Source organism: Schistocerca cancellata, chromosome 5, assembly GCF_023864275.1.
Source record: "Schistocerca cancellata isolate TAMUIC-IGC-003103 chromosome 5, iqSchCanc2.1, whole genome shotgun sequence".
NCBI lineage: Eukaryota > Metazoa > Arthropoda > Insecta > Orthoptera > Acrididae > Schistocerca > Schistocerca cancellata.
In genome coordinates, this window is record NC_064630.1 from 609,852,882 (window position 1) to 609,861,529 (window position 8,648).

Sequence of the window (8,648 nt, forward strand, 5' to 3'; positions counted from 1 at the left end):
CGACAGCTGAAACCCTCACAATGTCTTAAGGATAACCCTATCAAGTCAGCACAAGATTGGAATATTCTGCAAGAAGCATTATCACAGCCAACAGAATTACTACATTTTAGTGAGGTGATGAATTCTGTAATCTCATTGGGGGTTGTATTTTTGAAACTGATGTATGTTGGAGTCATATGAAGTCTTTGCACAAGTAAATATAATGCATCTGTATTTGGTTGTTAATTACTGCATGCAGCATTTACAGCTACTGTAAAGAAGTTACCATTGAATTTGGTGACCAGTGATATGAGAGTATCACAATTTCTGCTAGAGCTATATTCTAGTGCCTCTGTTTCATTTGGATAATTATTTTTGATTGTTTTCTGTTTAATAATGTTCCAAATTGTTTTTGTCTTATTCTTGTAGTGTATTTTTGTGTGTAGTAAATGAGCTTTGTCATTTTATTGTCCGATGGGAGGATTTTACAATACTGGTGGAGATGGGAGTTTCAGATCTTGGCTACTACTTGTTCTCTAAATTACGTAGAGTCTCCATTCCCAGCATGAGATACTTTAATCCCCAGTTTTCAATTTCTTACCATTACTAGTGTTCATTTCTCCTTCATTTGTTTCAGAGGAAAACAAGACTCAATATGCTGTATGATATGCTTAAGAAAAAGTTAAATTTTCCCTCAACAGTGTCTGCTTTATAAATTTCTCATTAGCATCGTATGATGTAGTACTTGCCTTCTGCGATCTGTACCTCACTGATTAGGAAGTTTTATTGTTAACATTTGACCATCACAGTCAGATAAACCATTGACTCTTGGCTTCACAGCTACGTCAATACAGGTTGTGTGATCTAAATACAAATTATCAGTAACAATATACTCTTTAATCCTCATAGGGAATTTAATGTGGAAAATAATCAAATCTGGACATCAACAAATGTAGGTGCTCTCAGTCAGCGCTATCTGACAGAATGTCAACATTCAAGTCTTAACGTGTTGAAGTAGCCACTAATGCTTAGTGCTGAAAAAAATTACTGACAAAAAATTGTAAATGTTTTGAATGTACTTAACACTAATAATTATGGGACTTACATCTAGATTGTTTTATATATGTACATTGGTTGGGAAATTCATACTTCGAAAGAGGCCACTACTCTATGTGTTTTACCAGTCACCTGCTATTTTTATCTGCTGCTATTTTTATCTGATACTTCAAACAAAGCATTTAATTTACACAGACCAAAAGTGGCTGTCTATGTACTGGCAAAGTCAAGATCAGTTTAATACAAAGACCAAATAATCCTATAAATTGTTCAAGTGGCTACAATTTCTTGCCTAATGACTACAGACAACTTGTTACAGACTTTTGTACCAAAGTATACAATTCTGTTGAGAAACTAATTGTGGTGTTCTTCAGTCCCAGGAGATTAATTTGATGCAACATTTTATCATAGTCTGTCCTACATATACCTCTTCACCTTTGCATTACTACTGCAACCTACATTCATTTGAACTTGCTTACTTTGTTCAAGCCTTGGTCTCTCTACAATTTTTACTCTTCACACTACCATTCATTGCCAAAACGACAGGTCCTTGATGCCTAAGGTCGTGTCCTGTTAATAGATCCCTTCTTTTAGTCAAGTTGCCCCACAAACTTTTTTTTCCCCGTATGATTCAGTACCTCCTCCTTTATTCAATCTAACTGTCTGATCTTAAACAGTCTTCTACAGCACTACATTTCAAAACTTTCTGTTTTCTCCTTGTATGAACTGCTTATAATCCTTATTACACTGTTATACTGGGCTACACACTAGACAAGTACCTTCAGAAAATGCTTCCTAGCACTTACATTTATGTTGATGGCTAATAATTTCCTCTTTTTAAGAACTAATTTTCTTGCTATTGTCAGCCTGCATTTTATATCCTCTGTACTTCGGCCATAATTAGATATGATACAGCCTGAATACTAAACTTCATCCACTGCTTTTATAAACTTACATAGTCTGTATAGAAATTATTTTTACTTATATGCTGAAGTGTGAAAGAAACCGGTACAGGCATGAGCATTCAAATATGGAGATATGTAAAAAGCAGAATACAGCGCTGTGGTTGGCAATGCCCATATAAGACAACAAGTGTCTGGTGCAGTTGTTAGATCAGTTACTACTGCTACAATGGCAGGTTTTAAAGATTTAAGTGAGTTTGAAAATGCTGTTATAGGCAGCGCACGAGCAATGGGACACAGTGTCTCTGAGGTAGTGATGAAGTGGGGATTTTCCCATATGACCATTTCACGATTGTACCGTGAATATCAGGAATCCAGTAAAACATTAAATCTCTGACATCACTGTGGCTGGAACATCGTATCTCTGACATCGCTGTGGCTGAAAAAGATCCTGCAAGAATGGGACCAACAGTGACTGTAGAGAATCATTCCATGTGACAGAAGTGCAACCCTTCCACAGGTCTCAATGTTGCAGGTTTCAATGCTGGCCCATCAACAAGTGTCAGCACATGAACCCTTCAACAAAACATCATCAATATGGGTTTTTGGAGCTGAAGGCCTTCTTGTGTATACTTGATGACTGCATGACACAAAGCTTTATGCCTCTCATGGGCCCGTCAACACTGATATTGGACTGTTGAGGATTGGAAACATGTTGCCTGGTTGAATGAGTTTCATTTCAAATTGTATCAAGCAGATGGACATGTATGTGTATGGAGACAACCTCATGAATTCATGGACTCTGCATGTGAGCAAGGGACTGTTGAAGCTGGGGAAGGCTCTGTGATGATGTGGGGCATGTGCAGTTGGAGTGATATGGGACCCCTGATATGTCTAGATATGTCTCTGACAGGTGACATGTATGAAGGCATCGTGTCTGATCACCTGCATCCATTCATGTCCATTGTGTATTCCTTACTGACTTGGGCAATTCCAGCAGGACAATGCAGCACTCCACTCGTCCAGAATTGCTACAGAGTGGCTCCACGAACACCCCTCCTCCCCAAGTTTAAACACTCCCCTAACCATCAAACTCCCCAAACATGAACATTATTGAGCATATCTCGAACGCCTTGCAGTGTGCTGTTCAGAAAAGATCTCCACCCCCTCGTACTCTTATGGATTTATGGATAGCCCTGCACGATTCATGGTGTCAATTCTCTCCAGCACTACTTCAGACATTAGTTGAGCTCATGCCATGTTGTGTTGTGGAACTCCTGTGTGCTCGCAGGGCACTACACGATATTAGGCAGTGTACCAATTTCTTTGGCTCTTCTGTGTAATATTGTGGTTGAAAATAGCTGAGTTCATCAGAAATGCGCTGGTGTTAACTGGAGATACGATGAGGGAGTATGTATATAGCTAAATAATATTCCTGAAGAGCCTTCTGCAATATGTTGAGTTATCAACTTTACATAGTGTACTGGTTGCACACTTTCGTGGAACAAATACTTCTTTTTTACCTTAGCTGCATTCCCTCAGAAGATTATTCCCTAAGGCAGTATTTAGTTTAAAAATTCTAGCAATCCTGTCTGCCAGTCAACATAGTGAGAGAGATTTATAGGAGAAAGTCAGGAAGAGTACACACTTAGTATTTAACTGTTCATATCTAGTAAATGAGAAGGCTAAAACAAACCATCCTTATACTAAATTATTACTGGTTTATTTAGGAACAACATATATCAGTTGCAGCTGCCAAACTTTTAGCATAAACCTTAAGTGTCAATATCTGTAACATACTGCTCATCCGTACTTATAGCCGTGCTCATTCATACTCTTAGCCACATTGTCTGGTAAGAGTATGCGACATCTAGTCAAAGTGTGTGCACTAACATAAATCTTTAAAAAATTCACATGACATTCATAGTGTGTATATTCCTTATGACATCAGTGGGAGCAGTTATTACACATGATCCAGAATTCTGTGACAGGCTCCTATTAGGCTTCACCACACCCTGGACAATTCAAACCATTGGAACCCTTGTTAGATTTTGACCTGGTTGTTTGTGAAGTGTTCACATGGATAAGTGCAGTTTATACTGAGATTCTACATTGTTTGGTACTGGTAGTTTGTCTTCTTTTGGTTTTGTTTGGATTAGCTGGTTATTCTAACAACACGTTTTTGTACAGAGACCTATGCAAAATCTCAGATTTCTTTGCCATTTTCTACTTTGCTGTAGATCAAACATATTGTGGCAATGGATAAAAATTAGCTACACCTAAACCTGCCTGTATATCAGTACTCTGAATTTCATTTGTGTCATATTCTTGTTTTTTTCTAGTGACTGCACAGGCATATCATCTGTCACTGAGGAGCAGAATTTGCCTGTGGTTGGCTCCTCTGTCTTCTTCAGTTGTTGGACATTTGGTTTTGTCAGTAATTTTCTGAAAGAGCAGTCTTTTTGTGTGAACACAATCTGGACTGAACAGAAGTATTCTCTTTAACTCAAAGGATATTTCAGCTTTTTGGATTGTAGCTACTCTATAATATGTAGCTAGCAATAAAAGCATTCACAGCTGTCTGCCTAATGGGTGTCCCTGAAGTAATTACCATGAACTTATCTGTTCCCCAGTAGCTTAAAGAGTACAATGGGTGAATCATTGTGTAATCGATAGGTCGCACCACGGTCTCTAGTAGAACATCTTTGCCGTAAGAGGGCACATGGGGCTTGGGGGTATGAGGGCAATGACAGTATGACCGGGAAGGTGAAAACAGTTAGCTCAGGGGTGAGGTAGCCAAGTTGGAAGCAGGCAGTGAGGCGAGTAGTGTGCCAGCAGTCGATGGCTGGTACAAGTTCGGCAGTTAACATTTACAGGCCCTGAGGATATCAGCGATACCAGGAGGAGACATTCAGGCAGCTTCCTGGAATGCGAACCATTATTACCTAGTTGCCATCTGCTGCAAAGCTTTGGACATATGGGATGTGTATCGTGGGAAAGAGCATGTTGTGTTCTTCAGTGACTGACTGACTGGAACTGGAGATGGACTGCAGACTGCTGCTGTGTTGAAGTTGTGTGCCAGCTCCAAGCTGTTCTTCCTGGATTGTTGCACGGGTACATCTGGCAAGCTTCTGATTTGGGTTATCAGATGCAAGTGAGCCCGTCATCGGCAGTAACCATAGCTGTAGCTGTCATTTCCTGTACCATACTGTGACTGTTTAGCTCAGTAGTTTTCTGGTTGTTTGTTTGAGGTTCATCTGGTTTCATATCAGACCTTTGATTATTGATCCCACTTCTATTTTCAGGCAGGAAAGTTGTGTGTGCACTCTTACAAAACTACTGAATTTGTTTCTTTACATAATGTTTCAATCTGAGCGTTATTTGCTGTAAGGCATCGGATTTGTGGTGGTACACAACTGTGTATGAAGTGGGTTCATTTCATGTGTCACACATCTTGCATCTACTGTTACTGAAGCCTGCAGTTTCATCTGTTGTCTTATTGGGTGTTTATACTCCCAACTCTGACTGTGTTTTCTTTTTATTTGTCTGTAATGGCGAGGCCTCGTAATCTTCATTATGAAGTCTCTCTCAGTGAGGACTTTATTTTGTATTTGTTACTACTACCTTATGTGTGGGTATAAAGTTATTCAAAAAGTTATGTTCTATCTGCTCTTAGTCAGGGGTTAGTTTACCAACTGAATGTGTTAGGTCGGGGTTTTGTCCTCTGTTCTACTTGCCATTTACTTCTTTACCTTTCACTCATGTAGTGCTAGTTTCGTACAAATTGTGGTTGGCAGTCGAACTTCTTGCTTGGTAACAGTGTTAGTAACTGTGTTAAGGTTTTGGCCACCTTGCAGGTTTCATTGATTTCACTCTGTTCACTCACTGAAAAATTATTCCCGTTTTTCTTGTTGCTGTAATTTTGACTGTCGTGCGGTGGCATTTAGTATATAGTAAAAGCTTTTTCACAGTTCTTGTACTAAATTCTGTATTTCTCTGTTAATTAGGCTGCCATTTGTGTTTATTTTGGTCAGTCGTGGGTGGAATCAGCATAGTTGATACAGGAGGCTCAGCAACCAAAAGTGGAGCCAAGTCTGCGCTCAACTGAACAGCCCGCCAGGGCTCCTGTGCCACTTAATCTTTGCAAGCCCACTAGGCATTGCCAAGACAGGATTGTATAACAAATTGGTGTATTTATTTGTGTCTTAATCATTTTGCTCCTACTCCAGCTTTTCTTCTATTTATTTTTTTTTAAACTTCTAGCTCATGTAAGTTTTTGAAACGTTAACCAGCTAATTTGCCTATAGAGTAATTACTAGATTTTGTTACTTAAATGTGTTTATTCAAGTGGGGTTCGGCCAACTGAAAGGTTATTAATCTTACTCCTTGTATGCACTGTTCTTGAACTGTCCAAACACTAGGAGGTTTAAGATCTGTTATTTTCAGGAAGATTCTTACTGGCTATTGTAACACTCAGGGCCCAATATTTAACATCAGATTTGTCTGGTTACTTCTCTTGCATACCCTATTCTCCTCTGCTATCTGGCAATGTAGCATTTTTCTTATACTGAGATTATCAGCAAAGTATAAAAAATGGTTCAAATGGCTCTAAGCACTATTGGGCTTAACATCTGAGGTCATCAGTCCCCTAGACTTAAACTACTTAAACCTAACTAACCTAAGGACATCACACACATCCATGCCTGAGGCAGGATTTGAACCTGCGACCACAGGAGCAGCAGTGCGTAGAACTGCTCGGCCACAGTGGCTGGCTTAGCAAAGTATAACTCTAATTTTGGATTGTAAAACTTAAATGTTTCTTTTGGGAAAGAGCTGTTCTTTTATTTTACTGCTACAGTTTTTTATTATTTTATGTAATTCGCTTGCTGTTAATCAATCTGGTACAGTTTTATCATTGTAAATTATTGTTTCTTAGTAGTCAACACAACTGGAAGTGTTTTTCCAATAGGTATTTAATAAATCTAACATAATGAGTTCTATTAAAATAAAGATAAAATTCACAGCATGAATGATTTTCAGTCTCCCTTTGGCCCTCTCCTTCCAAAGACAGCCTGATGTGGACTCTGTGTACCAATGGGAGCCATGCTCGTCCAAAATGAGTAGTACAGGATCATTGTTGAGAGTAATATGTGCTGGACAGTGTGTTTCAACTATTGCACTTACAGTTTGGAGTTAATGAAACCTGGCCCAAAACCCAGGGGCTAACATTCTTATTGGGGCTATAGAGGAGAGTCCTATCTTCAAACGTTTACAAGGGAAAATCAAGGCTAGTGGGTTGTAGATTCCTTTTGGGCTGAAGCAGCAGACAGCTACTACAGTTTCTCCTCTTTCCCGTGACGCTGTCTTTCAGACTGTTTTCTTGCCTTTTGGAGACAAAACTTAAGGTTGTTCATGCTACATGTTGACATCCCTGTCTCATCCACATTGAACATTCTGTTGGGTTGAAACTGCTTCTCATCATGGCACGGATTGAAGTTACTAAAAAATTGATCTACTTGGGCCCTGTTGAACCACATGATTTGCCCCATGCTGCACTGCTCAGGACTACAGAGAGATAATCCCTCTCTGTTGTTAAAGTTAATCATTTAAGCCTTTCTAACCAATTTTCGAGTTCAGTTGAACCTGAGATTAAGAGTATTCTGCTCTCCAAAATAGAACAACAGTCTCAGATCAGCATACAGATCAGCAGAATAACAGAAGACACTGTAGATGCACAACAATAGTAAGAACAACAACAACAGTAATGATAATAATAATAATAAGGAAATACTTAACTGCTTATAATCACTTCCTTAGCATACATTCGTTTGTTCCCAAGGACTCGGCAACTTTTCTTTTACTTTCCGCATTAGCAATACTATTTCTGCCTTTCCAGTTATAGCCTCTGTAAAAAATGAGCCCTTTTCTGTTTTTCTCTTACACATTCTCATTTTCCCATTTCTGCATATTTAAAAATAAAATGGGTTTTAAATAAAAAGAGCAACATTATAACAAAGCAAATAGTACTTTCTGCTTAAGTTTGGAGGACTTGATTCCATATTTTCTGCTGTTTGACTCGAGTGATGTGAAGGAGGTATTGAACAACATATTTAATGCACGAAACAATGTTTCAGGATTTGATGTGAATGCTAGACAGGAAGTTACCCATCCGTTGGAAGGAAGCTGAAAGATGTGGGTAGACCCACTCCTCACACTGCTGTATGGCTGTACCCTGCTGGGCCAGTCATCTTGCAAGAGATCATGGGTGCTGGGTAATGTGCTTGAGCATCTGCCAACTGGAATGTGTGTTGTGTCTGATATTTGTGAATTGTTAACCAAGACTGCTAAAGACAGTGTTATTCACGGGTGCTGGGTAATGTGCTTGAGCATCTGCCAACTGGAATGTGTGTTGTGTCTGATATTTGTGAATTGTTAACCAAGACTGCTAAAGACAGTGTTATTCACGGGTGCTGGGTAATTTGCTTGAGCATCTGCCAACTGGAATGTGTGTTGTGTCTGATATTTGTGAATTGTTAATCAAGACTGCTAAAGACAGTGTTATTCACAGAATCTCAGTTCCATGGAATAGGCACCCATTGTAGCATAATATATTGTTCCTTGGTAAAACTCGCAAGTTACTCATACAATACTTACCGTAAAAACGTGTAATCTATACATTTCACATTCATGTCCACCCAGGAGAAACAGTAC